This window comes from Mytilus galloprovincialis, chromosome 8, assembly GCF_965363235.1.
Source record: "Mytilus galloprovincialis chromosome 8, xbMytGall1.hap1.1, whole genome shotgun sequence".
NCBI classification, from domain to species: Eukaryota; Metazoa; Mollusca; class Bivalvia; order Mytilida; family Mytilidae; genus Mytilus; species Mytilus galloprovincialis.
The window spans coordinates 24,322,641-24,343,731 of record NC_134845.1 but is presented as its reverse complement, the minus strand read 5'-3'; the positions used below and the strand labels follow the sequence as shown (position 1 = coordinate 24,343,731).

Here is a 21,091-nt window from a genome sequence, read left to right as displayed (position 1 = left end):
TTGGATCTAACATATGATTCTTCTTGTTTTAACCCTAATCGAGAGATGTCTCCATCTGCAAGGATTGTCAGTTTTCACACCGAAGGTCGTCGGAAGAAAAAAAGGCTACTATGTCAGGGGAATAACTGAAATAAGTGATTTATAATTTTGTCACAAATTGCGATTTTGTAGATTTATCAAAATTTTGAATTAGATTTTATTATTAGTAAGAATTAAAATTAAAAACAACCCAACACTTTTGCTTCTTTCAATTAGCAAGGTTAATGTCTTTGATGGAATCATTTAGCTATAATTCTATTCGTTCGTCACTGATGAGTCTTTTGTAGACGAAACGCGCGTCTTGCGCAAATACAAAATTAAATCCTGGTTTCTATAATGAGTTTATTTAGCGATAAATTCTATATTTGTTGAAAAAATGCTATGATGAAGGCTTTACATAATGAACTGATACTTTCTTCCCAGTAGTGGCAGTATGTTCAATGTTTCATTTTGCAGATCATGTAATATAATTTTGCTGTTTCGGGGATGTTGGAATTATTTGGGATAATTGCAACAATAATTATACTAAAAGAAGTGATTTTCAGGAAGGAAATAGAAGTACATTGTACATGTATGATACGTAAAGAAGTAATGTTTATGTCATCATCCCAGATTCAGTATCTTTAAGGTCATCACCCGAAATGACCGGTCATCCTTTCAATACGGATGTTAATAATTATTAGTCCCTGGAGCATTATTATTGTAAATTTAAAGCTATATATGTCTACACTAAGTGGTTTATTTGAACCACATCAATAGGTTATCATTAGAAAAAAAGACGAATCTTTTTTTTTTATTCAACAATATATTGCTTGCTGTTAACAATTTTCTACACTAGTCCAGCATTCTAGTGAAGGGTGTCTTTTTTTCTACAAGAAATCCAGGGTTTCTCTCTGTTTAACAATAATACATTACAATTTATCTAAACTACATTATAAATATTTCATTTTCAATAGTAAATAGATAAGTATATATGAAATTCTTATTTATCAATATGTATAATCTAGCTTGTTTGGAAAGAAAAAGTTTCCGGAAATAGTTCACACTTGCCATTATCGATTTCCTATTTTTGTATTGATATCTCTTCCTAATTTTGAAATTACCAGTTTTAATAGTGATTTAAATATGATTATTATAAGGTATTGACAGGTATGTATAAATAAAAATTTCAATATGTTTGTTTCGATTCTGAAATAAATTAGTATGTAAATAATTATTTACTTTTTTTTTTAACGATAAAAAACTGAGGATAACTATCGTTATCCACCACGCCTATCGCGTGATACATACAATCAATTCTCTAAAAAGACGAATCTTACTTCCACCATTTGTGGACAAAATGTAACTTGAATGAGTGATTTCGAATGGATTTTATAAATTTAGTGTCCCTGACTGTCTACTAAAAATAGCCCCTTAGCCTAGTGTCTGCGCTTAAATGTCCCTTAGTAGTTTAAAATGTTTCGCTAATGTCCTGCGCCCGCCAAAGAGGTATATTATTGTTTATCCTTCAAGTTTTCATTTGTTTTGTTTATTGTTGTTGTTTTGTTTTTTAAGTATACCACAAAACCACAAACACTTCAATGCACGACATAAGTATAGGTATCGTGTTCCTAAGTTCCAGAACATCACGACCATTTAAGTGTTTGCCTGTATAATTGATCTATATAGAATGATGTAATGATAGTATCTGTATTAGCTGCAATGTTATTATAAGTATCAAGGGATTATTTATAAATGTTCAAAAGTATTCCGTTTACGCTAAAAGCAGTGAAAATGGATTCTTTAACTGATAGGATCTTTCACGTTATCTTTATTAGAAACAAAGGAATATGAACACAGTATGTTTGAGCAACTGCGCTTTGAAGACTGTTGATTTGTTAAGTTTTAAATATACACTTATCTTTCGTATTAAAAAGAAACTGTCAAACTATTAACACTTGCATATTACAGTAAAGTATTTCGATAATGATTTTATACGATTATAATATTTCCAAAATATGCAAATTTGAAATAGACAAAAATACATCTGCCATTATATATATTTATATGTAGCACTGTAGATCATGTGAAGAAATCCCCTGAGAGGTTACAATATCTTTACTGCTCGCTAACAAGGGGAATATGTAGTAGAATCAATAAAAGATTTCTATTTCATTGTAAAGTTATCAAATATTACTGGTACGCATGCTTTTAAATAGCTGATGTTTTAAAATTTAGTATTACACTCCGGATTTGTAATTTCTTTTAATATACAAAAGTGTTGGAATGATATTCTTAATTCAACACACCTCGAAAGAATGCTTTGACGTACATAAAGTAATGCTGCATGCACATTATGTTTAAGCCATGTATCACACATACATTTAGCCCATATAGTAGAGATGTTACAAGATAAATAATTTGTTATACATAACAATATAAGCATCCTGTGAAGATATGATAGTAATTATACTGCACAATATGTGCATTTCTTTAATTAATGACTCTTCGTTTATGCTCGAGACAAAATATTGGAAAATCAAAACCTTCTTAAAAACATTGAAGAATTATTCTTTATTGAAATGTATTTATTAAAGTCATTGAGTTGATTTGCATATTTCCATCATCATGTGCAGTAATATTGTTTAAGGTAAAAAAAAATTAAACAACGGTATGTGTAGAATAGTTGTACTATTAACCCGAAACACAATGAAAGCAGTAAATATTTCGATGGCAATATATTAGTAGTCAATACACTAGCGTCTATACCAGTCAACACTTAATATGTTTAACGAATTCAATTATAAATCGACCAAAGTATAGACAATATCAGAATGAATTTAAAGAAAAATATAAAAACGAAAGAGCTGCTTACAATATCAACTTAATTTCTTGACAAAACACTAAGGAAACCATTGATGACTTTGGAATGACACTGTTGTTTTGTAAAGCAAATGTCTAGTAAAGATCAAGTTTGCAAAGAAGTCTTCAACAATACACAAGTGTCTATACCAGTATGATATATTATGAATAAATTTTAAATCGACTAGAGAATAGACAATTTGAGAATCAATTTAACAAAAGTAGGTAAACGAAAGAGCTGCTGTCAATATCAACTTATTTCCTCCACAGAACAATTGATTAATTTAGGACTTACTCGCGATCGTTTTTTCGTAAAACGAATTCCCACCTTTTCCCTTGATCAGGGACAAAAGATAGAAAAATGTAGCATACGGAAATGAAGACATATTCCATATCAACTGCCTAATTATAATCATACGTATATACTATTGGGGAAAACATGAAAAGAAGCTGTAAGATCATAAATGCGATGCGACAGCCAGGTCTGACATATATCGTATTACCTGGGGAAATCTGCTGTGCCAGATGTTTTACTAGATGTTCAAATATTGGTTATATTTGTTGACAAACTATGCAATGCTATTTGGTAGAGAACACATAAACATATACATTGTAGATATACTAGACGAAGCTTGTTATGGCTGTAAGTCCCATTCGCAATGAAAAAGATTACACCCAGAAATGACATACATATAACCTATATTATTAAGGTGAAGAATTACAGTCTAAGTGTTGTCCCTACAGCTTGTCATGGCTGTATGTCCCATTTGAAATGAAGTAGATGACACCTAGATATGGCATAGATGTAACTTATATTGTGTAGGTGAACAGTCTAAGCGTTTTCCCTACAGCGTGTTATGGTTATATTTGCAAGGAAGTAGATATGGCATACATGTAACCTATATTGCTTAGGTAAAGGATAGTGTAAGTGTTATTCCTATGATATTTGTTTGCTATTGTTGCATGTACCTCTATGTACGTTTACCTTGTAAAATAAAACAAATAAAATCTAATGTTGTAAAAACAGTCGATTTACCAGGTACATACAGGAGTGCTTTAGCAAAATTTATATGTGGTGAAGCATCAATCAGAATTGAAACTGGTCGTTATGAAAATATTGATATTGAAAGTAGATTATGTTTTGTACTGATGACGTTGAAGATGAAAAACATGTTTAGTTAAACTGTCCTGTATATTCAGATATTCGCAATGTTATTTTTAACCATGCTAGTATTGTTGATAATTTTTTTTTTTACATATGTCTGATAATGATTTTATTTTTACAAATGAAAATATAGTATTTTAAACTGACAAAATCTGATATGAAATTTTAATAAAGCTACTCATGATAGTTGACTGTTTGTATTATAATTTAAGAAAATTTGTTTTATAGTCTCTCATTACTCTTTATAGAGTGGCTCTTGCTGTTATCTTATGTTTTAAAAAGCTGTATATTTTATATAGTGGTGAGACTATAATAAAGTATTTGTCTTGTCTTGTCTTGTCTGTAAAAGCTTTATTTGACCCAAATTTCTTTTTTTTATATGTTAAGTGACAACATGATATACTTTTGTTTTCATTTTTAGTCACTAATATCACACGTTTCCTTAGTTATTATGAATATAAAAAAAAAGAAAACATGCAAATGATTTTATACATATAAGTATGTATGTTTTCATGAACATTTAAAACTGATTAAACCCTTGTTTTAGTTTTTTCGCTATAAAGATATTTTCTTAGGAATTGAAAATAAACATCTGCTATTGATCTTTTCATTTACTACGACTTGACACGTTTAACCTAGGGTCTTTTCCTATTTACGTTCAAATCAAACTTCGATGCTTATAATTACTCATATAAAAACAATCTTGTTAACAAACATTTTGTGTACAACGACAAGAAAGTCTATAACACACAATAAAAAAAAATACTCTTACCTTTTAACTTTTAAGTGTAGATTTATAAATTCACGATAACTTCACCATTGTTCACAGGAAATACAAGTACCGACATACCATTTTGTCATCTTATATTATTCTACATAGATATATGTAATTCTTCACACAACATATAAGATATCACTGGTCACTATGAAATAAATAACACGTGCGTCTTAAAGCAATACTTATTGTATTCTAGACTGTTGGATAAATATCAATTAACAGTTGCATGTTATCAATTCTTTACCTTTACTCGCGAGAAAAAAAAACGTGTATAGTACATCTGTGTCATACTGACGATAACTGTAAATTTCCAGTGTATTGAATGATCATTACCGTTATTCACCAATCAAATCTTTTAGACACAGCACAATCAATCAGTGTCTTACATTAATTGGTTATTTCATCATTCAATTACACTTTATAATTGATTGTTATTTGCTTTACGTCCAGTAGCGAATATTTCATTCATGTTGAGGACAAAAAACAATTCTTAGGTGGAAGAAATATTACCAGTAGAATTTGTAAATTTGTAAATTTACCATTTAGAAAAGTCATACAAAATAACCAGTGAGTGATTTTTTTTTTATAAAGATTTTTTTCATATGTGATTCAAATATATAGTCTTCTTACACTGTAACTGTTACGTAAAGAACAAAATACATACATGAACTGTGACAACCATTGACGCAGATACTTTGGAAAGCTTATACACTGTACATGCTTTAGACCTATACCAGTTGTACATGTGACTTATGTAGGTTCTTGTTATTGTGATTAAATATTCGGGAAGAAAGAAAAAGTCATAATAATCATTACAATGAGACAGTATTGTGTTTTCAAGGTCAACACCTGACGACCGGTCATCCTTTAAACACAGATGTTGGTTCTGTTAATTTTACCAACATAATTAGTCCCTGGAGCATTATGATTGTATATTTGAAACAACAATAAAATTAAATCACTTAGGCTAGACTAAGTGATTTAGTTGTATCATTGAAATAGTTGAATATTAAAGAAAGACAACTCTCAGACTTACTTCCAACATGTGAGAACAAAGTGTTACTTGAATCAGTAATTTCGAAATGACTTTTTTTTATAAAGTCCCCTGACTGTATACTAAGAAAGGTTCGTTGAAAGTTGAGGTAAACATCGACAAATAAAACAAATATTTTTACCAAAGAGGTAATAATTGTTTATCATTCAACTTTACAGTTTTTTCTAGTTTTTTATACCACAAAACTACAACTACATGAATGCATGACCCGAATATATCTAACGGATTGATAAGTTCGACAAGATCACGACCAATGTACGTATATGCATACTTGTTTTATATAGAATTATGTAACCATAGTATCAGTATAAGCTGCAATGTTATTCTAATTATCAAGGGATTATGTTTAAATATTAAAAGAGTATTCCATTTACCCTAAAAGCAGTGAAAATGAATACCTAAACTGATAGGATCTGTTGTTTTATCATTATTAAAAACAAAGGAACAATAATAACAGTTATTTTTGAGCAACTGCGCTTTGAGGACTATTGATCTGTTTAGTTTACCATATCCTGGTGATGTGAGAGGCTAATGTATCGGTATTAAAAAAAAAACAGATAGTCAAAATATTGATACTTGCTTTTAACTACAGTATTCCAATAATGATCTAGTACGATTTTAATATCTCGAAAATATGTAAATTAGAAATAAAACGATATTTCACGCGTCTTGCATTATTTATTTCTGTTAAAATCACTGTAGATCATCGGAAGATATCCCTCAAGTGGTTGCAATGTCTTTACTACTTGCTTACAAGAGGAAAATATAGAAAAGTCAATTAAAGATTGTAATTGCATTGTAAAGTTATATAAGTATAACGGTACGAATGCTTTTAAAACAAATCTTGTTTCAAAATTCATTTGGAAAAAAATATAGAATTTCGTTTTATGCACAAAAGTCTATGAATTATTTTCTCAATTCACCACACATAGAACAGATGCTTCGGTGTATATAGAGTAATACAACATGTAAATTAGGGATTACATGTATCCCACATATATTTATCACAGTTGGTAGAGATGTTACATGATAAATGATGTGTTATTTATAACAATATTAGCATCCTGTGAAGATATGACAATAAGTATACTGCACATTTCTTTAATTAATGTCTCTTCATTGATGCTGGAGGCAAAACTATTTGAAAATCGAAAGTCTAGTAAGAAAAACGTTGAAGAATTGTTAGTTATTGAAATGTCTGTTGATCTAAGTAATTGAGTTAATTTGAATTTTTCCATCTGTATGTGCGGTAATATTGTTTACGGTAAAATAAAAATAGAACAATGGTATGTGTATAATAGTTGTACTGTTAACCCGAAAAACAATGAAAGCAGTAAAGATCTCGATGGCAGACTAGTTTTCAACAATACACAAGTGTTTATACCAGTATGATATATGTTTAAATAATAAATAGACAATTTGAGAATTAGTTTAACTAACAAGTCGGAAAGCGAAAGATCTGCCGTCCATATTATTGACCACTTATTTCCTTGAACAAATACTAAGAAAACTATTTAACAACGTTTAATACTTTGGTTAGACACTTATTAATTCGTAGAGCAGCTACATGCCCTTAGTTATATTACACCCTCCCTTTTCACTTCACCAGCGATCAAATGTTGGAAAATGTAGCATATGGAAAAAAGACACATGCCATATCGACAGCCTAATTATAACCATTAGTTTATACTATAGAGAGAACATGAAAAGAAGGTGTAAGATCATTACTGCATGGCGACAGCCAGGTCAGACATATATCGTATTACCTGGGGGAATCTCTTGTTGTACCAAAAGATCAAGCATTGATTATAGGTGTCAACAAACTATGCAATGCCATGTGGTAGAGAATGGGAATATATAATAGATGAAGCTTGTTATGGCTGTGTGTTCCATTTGTCATGAAGTAGATGACACCCAGATATGACACAAATGTAACCTATATTATTCACGTGAAGGTCAGTCTACGTAATGTGCTTTTGTATTGCGATATATTGCATGTACATCTGGTTTTTTTTTTTAAAATATTTTTATCATTGGTATCAGATATTTTCCGCAGGCATTATGAATATAAGATTAACACATGTTAATAAATTACTTATTTTTCGCTAAAGATAAAACTATTGGTTTCAATATGAAAAGCTAGTTTGATTAATTTTAAGGTTTTTAAAATTCACGAAATACAATAAATAAAGAATTAAAATTTCATCAATTGAAGTTATTTATGTTTTCAAGATCATTTCAAACACTGATTGAACGGTTTTGTTACAGATTATTCGCTATATGTATTTTCTTAGAAATTGAAAATGTATATCTGTTTAGGATCTTTTTGTGATTTGCTTGACACGTTTAACTTCTTGTCTTCTCCTATTTGCGTTGAATAAAACTTCGATGCGCGACATACTCAATAGAAATATGGAAAAAAAACTTGTTTACAAACTTTTTGTGAACAACAATAAGAAAGTCAATAACACACGATACAAAAAAAAAACCCTCTTACCTTTTTACTTTAAAGTGTAGATTGATAAATTCACGTTTATATCACAGTCAATATAGCTACCGACATAACCTAATTCATTAAATATTATTCTACATAGATATATGTAATTCTTCACACAACATATGAGAAATCACTGGTCACTAGGAAATAAATAACACTTGTGTCTTAAAGCGATACTGATTGTATTCTAGACTTGGATAAATATCAATTAAGTGTTGTATGCAATCAATTCTTTACCTTAACTCGCGAGAAAAAATCGTGTATAATACATCTGTGTCGACCGAGGATTACTGATTTTATTCAACACTGTTCTACAAATGTTTCACTAGTGTAAAATATCTAGCAGATTTAATGCTTATTACCGTTGTTCACAAATCAAATCTTTTAGTCTAAGCAAAATTTACCAGTAACAATGTCTTTACGATAATTGGTTTTATGATAATTCCATTACACTTTATTAAAGATTTTGTGTTACCTTTACGCCCAGTTGCAAATATGTCATACATGTTGAGGACAAAAATGTTTTTCTAGGGTCGAAGGATTTTTAACAGAATAAGTTTTCAAAGGAAATGTGTATTGAAGCCATACCGATTTGCCATTCTATTAATTGTTTAGAAAAGTCATACAAAATAACCAGTGAATGATTAATTTGTTTTTGCGTTTATAGATTTTAAGAACGCCGAGGTTTTGCCATTACTTGTCGTCCGTCGTTATTCATCGTCGTCCGTCCGGTGTAAACCATTTCAAACATCTTCTGCTCTGAAACTACAAAAGCTAATATGACATGGGTTCAAAGTGTTCATTACATGAAGTTTAATCAGCCCTGAATATTTCAGATAGATCTAATTTTTCAGATGAATCTAATTAACCATTGTTGGGTTGCTATCACTAAATTTGTAATTTTAAGAAAATTGGCATTTTTTCAGATTGACATCGGTAAACGCAAAAGGATAATCTTGCATGTATAACTACTGATTACCACCAAATCATATTGTGTCCAAAAAACGTACATCATGTTGTCCTTCTGCTGATATGATTTCTTTGCAAAATCCTATAAAATGTAGAGTCTGCAATCAGCTTTACTCGTTCCTAAAATTATGTCATTGACAGATTTGCGGTCATTCTAAAACTGTTAAAGTGCACTTGTTCCGTACAGCAATGATTACATTTATGTTGTTCAGACAAGGAAAATCATTTGAACGTTATATAAAATAAGTTTATATCACTCATCAAAGGATAAACTATTATCACAAGTCCATTACTATAAAAATAAACGATATAAAGTGTTGCAATAATCGTCTAAAGTATTCGAAGTAGTGATTATCAAATATGCAAAATGAGAAATGCGCATTCCCTAGAAATGGACTTCTAATGTGAAAAATATAGGAAGTAAATAGGTTTTAATATCCAGTACTGATCTTTGAGTATCAGTAATGGATAACGTATGCCGGTTTTGTTTTTATTTATTTCATAATTTAGTGGGATAACGCAATATTTGCTTTATAATCAATTCATTATACTCTCATATACCAGAGTAAACTTAAACGAAAACGGCTGATGATGAAATTAACCATAAATCAAGTTTTGATACTGTTCTGTTAACTACAGTGTTAAAACTATTTTAAAATAGCTTAAAAGATAAAAGCAGCTGTTACAGTAACCGAGTATCATCGAAAAGTAAAAATATAAGTAAAATGCATAAGTTTGAAAATATTCGTACTATATTTTCACATTTTAAGATGTGATTTGTTAGGTCTAGTCAATGCATAAAATATTATAGTGATTCTTAAAGTAGGCTCTGGATGAGGGTTTTAGAATAGAATAAATAGCAAAACGTGCATAATTAAGGACACAAATAGTGAAGAAGTGAGAAAAATACGAAATAATATGAAGACATGAGAATAATGGGTTGGTAAATCAAGAAAAATAAAGAATAATGGGTAAAAACAGATAAGGAATTTTAAAGAAAATTTGTCCAAAAAGTAAAGAATACAGAAAAGAACCTCCACTTACATGGTTTACTGATACAAGTTATATGAATCATGAGTATTATATTGAACTGGATGAATTTTAAACGACAGCAAAATTAATTTTTAGATGAAAGAGTCCATTTGCAATCTATTCCAACATGATAGTTAAAAAAAGAATTACAAAAAAGTACGTTTACCATAATTTTATCCTTTTTATTGTTTCTTTTCATGAAAGCAACACACATCCTGCTGTGTTCAATGTTTTTTTCTCAGTTTTTTGTTTTCCTTATTGATTTGTTTAATGAAGCGAAACAATTATGTCAGAACATGCAATTCCTTGATCTAAGAAACGAATGTTTATGATTAAAATAGCATATGAATATGCTTTAAATGCCACGAAAATAATGTGACAAAACAATTAAGATATTTCCAATACATGCCATAGCTAGACTTAAACTGAGTGATGTCATGGATTTAAAAAAAAAAAGAAGAGATACATTGTACGGAAATGCAATAGTTTTATCATAAGTTTAGTAAGTCGCACATCAACAATGTAAAGTAAACAATGACAATCGCTTCCGAATGGTCAGCAGTAAAGTTCTGTTCCTGTCACTTATTAGTACTTGGTATGTTGCTCGTGGCATGTACAACTCCCATGACGAGGCGTATCCAGTAATTCGAGGGATGATATGAATAAAAGCACGTAAGTTAAGATATCAAATCGTAGAACTAATTCATCGTAGGACAATCATTCCGTTTGGAACAAACCTTAACTTAAGTAGGTATACGCATATTGGACCAGGTCATTTGAGAAGAAGACAAGATTTTGTTATCGAAAAAAATGGAAACTACAAAAAGGAAAAATTAAAATCATTTGCGTAAATGTTGGCATCACGTTTGAAGCTGAAGATAATACCAATGCTTAGATTTATTTAAGTTACATGTATCATGATCCTGTATTTCAAAATCAATAGAGTATATATATATGAGATGAAACACGAACATTGACACGTTTTAATTAACATGTTACTTTTTTATGTCACAATGTAGTGTATAATTATTTCATGTCCCTTTAGTAACTACTGTTAAAGTTAAATTCGTTTCACATGAAAACTTAGTTACTATTTGAATAATGACCAGATACGTAATTGGTATAGTACAGCTGTTTTAAGTTAAAGATTTCTTTAACAGATGAAATTGACTGATTATTTTCACCATTAGGAACATGAGTTAATGGTCGTCTTGGTTAAATAATTTATTACTTTGTCTAGATTCGGAGATAATTGAGTCCGTCATATGATTCCCATCTTTTGAACCTGATTGAGAGATGTCTTCAACAACCTGACTGGTAAGGATGGCTAGTTTTCACACTGAAGGTCGGCTTAAGAAAAACTGGCCTCTTTGTCAGGGGAATAACTCAAATAAGTGATTTATAAAATCAATAATTTAATTAGCAAATTTTAAATGTTGTCATAAATTGTGATTTTGTAGTTTTAACGAATTGTAATCATGTAACCTTTAGATTATAAATGTCTTAATACCAGTATAAAGAAATAACCTTTTGCTTATTTTAAGTAGCAAGGTTTATGCCTTTGATGCAATCAATTAGCTGTAAATTCTATTTTTGTCAAAAAATGCTATAATTATGGCTTTCCATAATAAACTGATACTTTCTTAACAAATTTCCCCGCAGCAGTGGCAGTATTCTCCCTGTAAAACTCAAGGTTTCATCGCACAGATTGTGTTATAAAATTTTTCTCTTCAGGGTGTTGGATTTAGTAGAGATAATTAAAAAACAATTATACTTATAGCAATGATTTTTTGGAAGATGATACTTAAAGAAGTAACTTAATGTTCATATCATTATCCCAGATTTAGTGCAAGGTCATCACCGGACATGACCGGTCATCCTTTCAACACGAATGCTAATAAGTCCCTGGAGCATTATTATTGTATATTTAAAGCTAAAATAAACTTAAATCACTTAGTCTTGACTAAGTGGTTTATTAGAACTACATCAATAGGTATTTGTTTTAAAGAACGACCAATCTTACTTCCAACATTTGTGAACAAAATGTTACTCGAATAAGTGATTTCGAAATGTGTTTATTACCCTGACTGTATACAAACAATGGACTTTAGGATCTACGCCAAAGTGTCCCCTTGCACATGTAGTTAAAAGTGTTTCTCTAAAATGTCCTGCGCCCGCTTAAAATTGAGGTAAACATCGACAAACAAAACAGATCTGTTAACCAAAGAGGTTTATAATAATTGTTTATCCTTAATATTTTCATATTTGTTTTTGTTTTATTTTTGTTTTATTTTTTAGTACCGCAAAACCAAAAACATTTTAAATACGCCATGCATATATATATGGTGTGCAAAAGTTCGAAAAGATCACGACCCTTTCAGTGTTTGCCTGCATAATTGGTCTATATAGAATTATGTAATAATAGTATCTGTATTAGCTGCAATGTTATTATAGGTATCTAGGGATTATTTATTGATAACAAAACAGTTGAAGGACCCCTCCGGGTGAGGGAATTTCTCGCTACATTGAAGACCTGTTGGTGACCTTCTGCTGTTGTTTTTTTTTATGGTCGGGTTGTTGTCTCTTTGACACATTTCCCATTTCCATTCTCAATTTTAGTATTCCATTTATGCTAAAAGCAGTGAAAATGGATTTTGTAACTGATATGATCTTTCATTTTATCCTTATTAGAAACAAAGGAATATAATACAGTATGTCTGAGCAAGTGCACTTTGAAGACTATTGATTTGTTAAGTTTGATATACCCTGGTCATAGATAAGACTCATTTATCATATTTAGAAAAAACAATAAGTCGAATTATACATACTAGCATTTTACAGTAAAGAGTATTTTGATAATAATTTAATACGATTATAACATCTCTAAAATGCGTAAATTTGAAATAAGACAATAATACATCTGCCTCTATATATTTTTGTAAATATCACTGTAGATCATGTGAAGCAATCCCATGAGAGATTGCAATATCTTAACTGCTTGAAAAGAAGAGGAAAGTGTAGAAAAATCAATAAAAGATTTCTATTTCATTGTAAAGTTATCAAATATTCATGGTACGAATGCTTTTAAAAAAACTGATGTTTTAAAATTTAGTAATGCACTCCGGATTATTTTTATGTAATTTCGTTTAATATACAAAAGTGTAGGACTAATTTTCTTATTTCAACATACCTCGAAGATACAGATGCTTTGGCGTACATAAAGTAATACTGCATGCACATTATGTATGCCATGTATCACACATACATTTAGCCAATATAGTAGATATGTAATGGTGAAGTTGAAATCATCCCTTCGTAAATTTTACGGACGCCATCACGAGTTGGTTGACCGTTATGGAATAACCGTTTCACAAATGATATCGGATATGTTCCTTACGTCGTAACTACAATCCCCTTCCCTTTCATGAATGTGACCTACCGAATTAGACTATTTACCAGATTTGTAATCACATAAGCAACACGACGGGTGCCACATGTGGAGCAGGATCTGCTTACCCTTCCGGAGCACCTGAGATCACCCCTAGTTTTTGGTGGGGTTCGTGTTGTTTATTCTTTAGTTTTCTATGTTGTGTCATGTGTGCTGTTGTTTTTCTGTTTGTCTTTTTCATTTTTAGCCATGGCGTTGTCAGTTTGTTTTAGATTTATGAGTTTGACTGTCCCTTTGGTATCTTTCGTCCCTCTTCTTTTACAAGATAAATGATTTGTTATTTATAACAATATCAGCACCCTGTGAAGATATGACAGTAATTATACTGCACAAGATGTGCATTTCATTAAAGATGTTGGTGACAATATAGTAGTCGTCGACAATACACAAGTGTCTATACAAGTAAATACTTAATATATTTAACGAATTCAATTATAAATCGACTAGAGTATAGACAATATCAGAATGAATTTAACAAAATACTAAGGAAACTATTGATGACTTTGGAATGACACTTTTTTGTTTTCGTAAAACGAATTTCTAAGCATGTAACCTTTATTATTTAATAAGGTGAAGACTTTTAGTCTAATTGTTGTCGTTAAAGCTTGTTATGGTTGTTTGCCTCATTTGCAATGAAGTGGATATGGCATACATGTAACCTATATTGTTTAGGTGAAGGTCAGTGTAAGCGTTATTCCTTAGATATTTTTTTGCAATTATTGCAAGTACATCTGTTTACGTTTACCTTGTAAAAAAAAACAAATAAAACCTGATGTTGTAAAAAAAGTCGATGTAAAAGCTTTAATGGAACCAAATTTCGTATTGAACTTTATTTTTTTTTAGGTTAAGTGACAGCATGATGTATTTTTTTTTTAAATGTTTTAATCATTGATATCACATCTTTCCTGAGTTATCATGAATATAAAAATGGACACATGCAAATGATTTTATACATTTAAGTTCACGCTAAAGAAAACTATATTTTCTTTCAATATGAAAATGTTTTTAAAATTTACGCAACACAATATTTAAGATTTTTATCATTTGAAGTTACGTATGTTTTCATGAACATTTAAAACTGATTAAACCCGTTTTTTTAGTTTCTTCGCTATACAGATAATTTGTTAGGAATTTAAAAAATGTATCTTTTATTGATCTTTTTTTTTTATTTGATACGACTTGACACGTTACCGCCTTGTCTTTTCCTATTTACGTTGAAATCAAACTTCGATGCTTATATATCATGTATATATCATGTATATACTCATATGAAAAAAATCTTGTTAACACACTTTTCGTGTACAACGACAGAAAATAACACACAATATAATAAGTCTTACCTTTTTACTTTTAAGTGTAGATTTATAAATTCACGTAATACCAACATAATTTTTTATAATCGAACACTTCTCTACATATTTATATGTAATTCTTCACACAATTCATAAACAATAACTGGTCACTCGGAAATGAATAACATGTGCGTCTTATTGCAATACTTATTGTATTCTAGACTGTTGGGAAAAATATCAATTAACTGTTGTATGCAATCAATTACTAACATTAACCCGCGAAAAAACATGTGTATAGTACATCTGTGTCAACTGAGATTTACTGATTTTATTCAACACTGGTCTACAAATGTTTCACTAGTGTAAAATATCCATCTAATTACAGTTGTTCACCAATCAAATGTTTTAGTCACAGCAGAATCTACCAGTTACAATGTCTTTACGATAACTAGTTTAATGATAATTCCATTACACTTTATAATAGATTTTGTGTTACCTTTACGCCCAGTTGCAAATATTTTATACATGTTGAGGACAAAAACGTTTTTCTGGGGTCGAAGGATTTTTAACAGAATAAGTTTTCAAAGGAAATGTGTATTGAAGCCATACCGATTTGCAATTCTAATAATTGTATAGAAAAGTAATACAAAATAACCAGTGAATGATTATTTTGTTTTTGTGTTTTATAGATTTTTTTTAGAACGGCGAGCTTTTGCCATTACTTGTCGTCCGTCGTTATTCATCGTCGTCCGTCCGGTGTAAACCTTTTCAAACATCTTCTGCTCTAAAACTACAGAACTAATTCAAACAAAAATTTAGCTGACTGATCCTTAGGGTACCTGGAATAAAGCTTGTGTTTTATTTTCTGTTTCGTCAAAAGAACATGACCGTCATGGCTAAAAAAGAACATAGGGTAAAATGCAGTTTTTGGCTAATATCTTAAAAACTAAAGCATTTTGAGCAAACTTGACATGGGGTCAAAGTGTTCATTAAATGAAGTTTTATCAGCCCTGAATTTTTTAGATGAATCTATTTTTCCAAATGAATTGTTGGGTTGCTGCCACTTAATTTGTAATTTCAAGGCAATTTTGCATTTTTGTCAGTTGACATCGGTAAACGCAAATAAAGTATAATCTTGCAAGTAGAACTACTATAAATCCAATAAAATATAGTCTGCAATCAACTTTACTCGTTCCTAATATTATGTCATTGGCAGATTTCCGGTCATTTTAAAACTGTTAAAGTGCACTTTTTCTGTACAGGTGGCACGGTAGTATTTCCTGGCCCATAAAGGATAATGATAGCCTTTTTAGAATTTTCACCACTTTCTTACACTGCAAAAAATTCTACATTCACAGTTAAATGAAGTACTTTCATGCTACTATTCAGAAATGAATTTGAATGTGTATCATGACCGTTTACCTTTTTTGCTATTTTTAAAAACCTAAGGCCATTAGTGCTTTTAAAAAAACTGTTTTAGGTCTTTTATCATGCAAGTTTAGATATCCAATAGTAGAACTAATTCATCGTAGGACAATTCGTCAAATCTTGTTTATAGTAGGTTGATGCATACGGGCCTAGGTCATTTGAGAAGAAGACAAGATTTTGTTACGGAAAAAAGAAAACTTTAAAAAAAAACAAAAATTGAAATCATTTTCGTAAGTGTTGACATCGTTTTTGAAGGTCAATTGAATATCAATACGTAGCTTTATTTGATGTATAATCCTTTATTTCAAAATCAATAGAATATAAATTTTTTCATGTATATGAGATTAAGAACGAATATTGACACGTTTTAATTATGCTTTTGTGTGTCTAATTTCTGCATGTATCTTTAGTCACTACTGTCTATACACAAAATAATAATGTTCATTTCACATTAAAACTAAGATACTATATGACTATTTTGATGCGCAATTGGTTAAGCTGTTTGGAGGTAAATATTTCTTAAACAGATGTAATTGACTGATTTTTTCACCCATAAGGAACATAAGTTGATGGTTGTTTCGGTTAAATAATTCATCACTTTGTCAAGATGTGTAGCGAATTGGGTCCGACACATGACTCTCAACGTTTGAGAGATGTCTCCAACTATAATCCTGATTGTCAAGGATTGTCATTTTTCACGTCGAAGGTAGACAGAGAAAGTATGAGCAGAGAAATAAATGACCGCTTTACCAGTTATGATACAAATGTAATTACTAAAATATGTGATTTATAAAAAAAAAAAGTTACAAATTGAGATTTTGTTATTTTGTAAATTTACCAAACTTTTAGGTTTTGAATTAGGTTTTATAATTAGTAAAAATTAATTTAAAAGAAAATAAACCTTTTGCTTCTTTTAAGTAGCAATGTTTATGCATTTGATGCAATCATTTAGCTGTACATTCTATATTTGTTGAAACAATGCTTTAATTTAGGCTTTAGATATGAACTGAACTCTCTTAATAGATATTTCGGCAGTGGCAGTATTTTTTTTGAGAAATTCAAGGTTTCATTTATACAGATTCTGTAATAAAATTTTAATCTTCGGGGGTGCTGAATTTAATGGGGATTATTTCAATAATAATACTTAAAGGAGTGATGTTTTTGAAAAAAAAAGATCTTCTTTTCAACACGGATGCTAATAATTATAAGTCTCTTAAGCATTATGATTGTAAATTTAAAGCTATTAGTCTAGACTATGTGGTTTATTTGAAATACTTCAATAGAAAATTATTAATAAAAGACTAATCTTACTTCCAACATTTGTGGACAAAATGTTACTTGAATCAGTGATTTCGAAGTGATTTTATAAAGTAAGTCCCCTGACTGTGTAATAAAAATGAGCTCTAGTGTCTGCGCTAAAATATCTCCTAGTATTTTAAAATGGTTTGCTTAAATGTCATGCACCCAGTGAAAGAGGAGGTTATTCATCGACAAACAAAAGAGATCGTTTTACCAAAGAGGTATATACTTGTTTATCATTCAAGTTTTCATTTGTTTGTTTTTGTTGTTTTTTTCATTTATTTAGAACCGCATAACTACAACTATTTCATACACGACATGACTATCTATCGTGTGCATATGTTCGTGAAGATCACGATTCTATAAGTGTATGTCTGTTCTATATACGATTATGTAATAATAGTATCTGTATTAGCTGCAATGTTATAATAAGTATCTAGGGATTATTAATAAATATTGAAAGTGTATTCCATTTACGCTAAAAGCAGTTGAAATGGATTCTTTAACTGTTAGGATCTTTCGTGTTATCTTTATTAGAAACAAAGGGATAATAATACTGTCAGTATGTTTTAGCAACTGCGGTTTGAAGACTATTGATTTGTTAAGTTTCCAATATCCTGGCCATTAAAAACACTCAACTTTCGTATTAAAACGAAACTGTCAAAATATTAACACTTGATTTTTACAGTATTTCGATAATTATTTAATACAGTTATTTTATCTACAATTTGAAATAAGTCAAAACTGCATCTGCCATTATATATCTCTATATATATATCACTGCTGTTCGTCGGAAGAAATCCCCCAAGATATTGCAATATCTTTACTACTTGCTAACAAGAAAAAACTTAGAACGACCAATAAAAGACTTCTATTTCATTGTAAAGTTCTGGAGTATTAACGGTACGAAAAACATGCTTTATAATTAGACAATATATGTATAGTGTCTTGAAATATGAAATTTATTTGTATGAGGCTTAAAAACGGGGGAAATGCGAGGTTCTACCGAGCATTTTCCCGTTTCGTGCCGTTTTCGTATAGCTTTATCTGTATAGTAAAATAGCTGATTGCAGTATAATACTGTACATGTACATGATGTATTCTATGTATCATATATATATTAAGCAATTACGATAGAGATGTAACAAGATGAATAATGTGTTATTCATAACAATATAACATGTAGATGCATGGTTGAAGAAAAAACAACCAGTTTACTGCACAAGATGGGCATTTCTTGAACTAATTTCTCGTCATTGATGCTCGAGGCAAAATAATTGAAAACTAAATCCACAAGAGAAACTTTGAAGAATTAGGCGTTAATGAAATGTTTATTTATTTAGGTCATTGAGTTGATTTGCATTTTGTCATTCTCCTGTGCGGTAATAATGATTACGGTGATTATACATAAGAATGCAAATAGAATAATGTGATGTGTATATCGATGGTATACTTGTTGACAGGAAACATAATGATAGCAGTAAAGATCAAGATGACAAATTAGTCTTCGACAATGCAAAAGTGTCTATACCAGTACTATGTATATGATTCAACTATAACTCGACTAGAGAATAGACAATTTGAGAATTGGTTTAAACGAAAGATCTGCTGTCAATATCATTGATAACATATTTTCATTGACAACAATAGTTACTTTGGACATACATATGTTTCATATAGCGAAGTTAAAAGCAGTTACTTAATGATTCTACATCCCCGACTTTTTACTTGTTTATCGACAACAGATAGAAAAATGTAGAATACGGAAAGAAAACAAATTCTATACCAACATATCAACTGCTAAGTTATGCTCATTTGTATATACTATGGGGTAAACCACGAAAAGAAGCTGTAAGATCATTACTGCAATGTGAAAGCAAGGTCAGACATTGTATCATCTGGGGGAATCAGCTGTACCAGATGTTCAAATATTGATTATATTTGTTGACAAACTATGCAATGCTACGAGGTAGAAAAGAGAAATATATAAAAGACAAAGCTTGTTCTGGCTGTATGTCCAATTTGAGATAAAATAGATGACACCGTGATTTGACAAACATCTTTCAGGTGAAGGACAGTCTAATTATTGTCCCTATAATAGTACATTAATATTTCATGCATGTACATCTGTTTAAGTTTATCTTGTATAAATAAAACAAATAAAACCTGATGTTGTATAATATTGTCGATGTAAAAATTGTAAAAAATACTTTAATGGACCATTATTTCATATTGAACTTTCTGTCTTTTGTGGTTAAATCCCCACAAGTCATGACATTTTAATTTTTTTTTTTATCATTTATCTAACATATTGACCGTCGTTATTATGATCGACACATGCAAATAACTTAATGTTTTCTCGTTGAAGATGGCAATATTATTGTTCAATATAGAAAGTTGTGATTGATTTTTAGGTTTTTGAAATCTACGAAACTCAAAACTATCAAGGTTATTATTAGTTGAAGTTAGATATGTTTTAGTGCATTTAAAGTTGATTCCATATATTAAATAGCCTTATGCATTTAAAATGTACAGCTGTTATTGATCTTTTTGTAATTTGCTATGACTTGACACTTTTCTTATCCTATTTACGTTGAAAGCAATTTTCGAAACGTGATATACTCATTCGAAGAAAAAAAATCTTGTTTACAAACTTTTTGTGTACCACGATAAGTCAATAAAACAAAAGCCAAAAAATCTTACCTTTTTACCTTTTTAAAGTGTAGATTTAAAAATTCACGTCAATCCACAGTGAATAAAAATAATGACATAATTTTGTACAATCCGACGTTTCTTTACCTATAAATATGCAATTCTTCACACAATACATAAGACATCACTGGTCACTAGGACATAAATAACACGTGCGTCTGAAAGCAATTATACTTATTGTATTCTAGACTGTTGGATAAATATCAATTAATTGTTGTATGTAATCAATTCTTTACCTTGACTAGCGAGAAAAAAAACCAACATTTATAGTACATCTGTGTTGACTGAGGTTTAATGATTTTATTTAACACTATTCTACAAATGTTTCACTATTGTAAAAAATCCAGCGGATTTAATGCTTATGATAATTGTTCGCCAATCAAATCTTTTAGTCACATCAGAATCTATCAGAAACAGTGTATGTACGATAGTTGGTTGTATGAGCATTCCATTATACTTGATTAAAGAATTTTGTTTACTTTATTGCCAGTGGCAAAATTTCATGCATGTTGAGGGCCAAAACGTTTTATCAGTAGA

At 30.1% G+C, this 21,091-nt stretch overlaps 1 protein-coding gene across 4 annotated transcripts in view; it reads right to left on the bottom strand.

The window, feature by feature from the left end:
- Window positions 1-20,657, bottom strand: part of LOC143085374 (glycine receptor subunit alpha-2-like) — a 50,119-nt gene extending 29,462 nt beyond the window's left edge. The window contains exon 1 of one of the 4 annotated variants that reach the window (XM_076261662.1): window positions 20,546-20,657. The gene's annotated coding sequence lies outside the window, so the exon portion shown is untranslated. Of the gene's footprint in view, window positions 1-4,817; window positions 5,034-8,374; window positions 8,456-15,163; window positions 15,226-20,545 lie in introns of those variants that run through there. The other 3 variants (XM_076261661.1, XM_076261660.1, XM_076261658.1) reach the window with 3 other exon arrangements.
- Window positions 20,658-21,091: the final 434 nt, after the last annotated feature.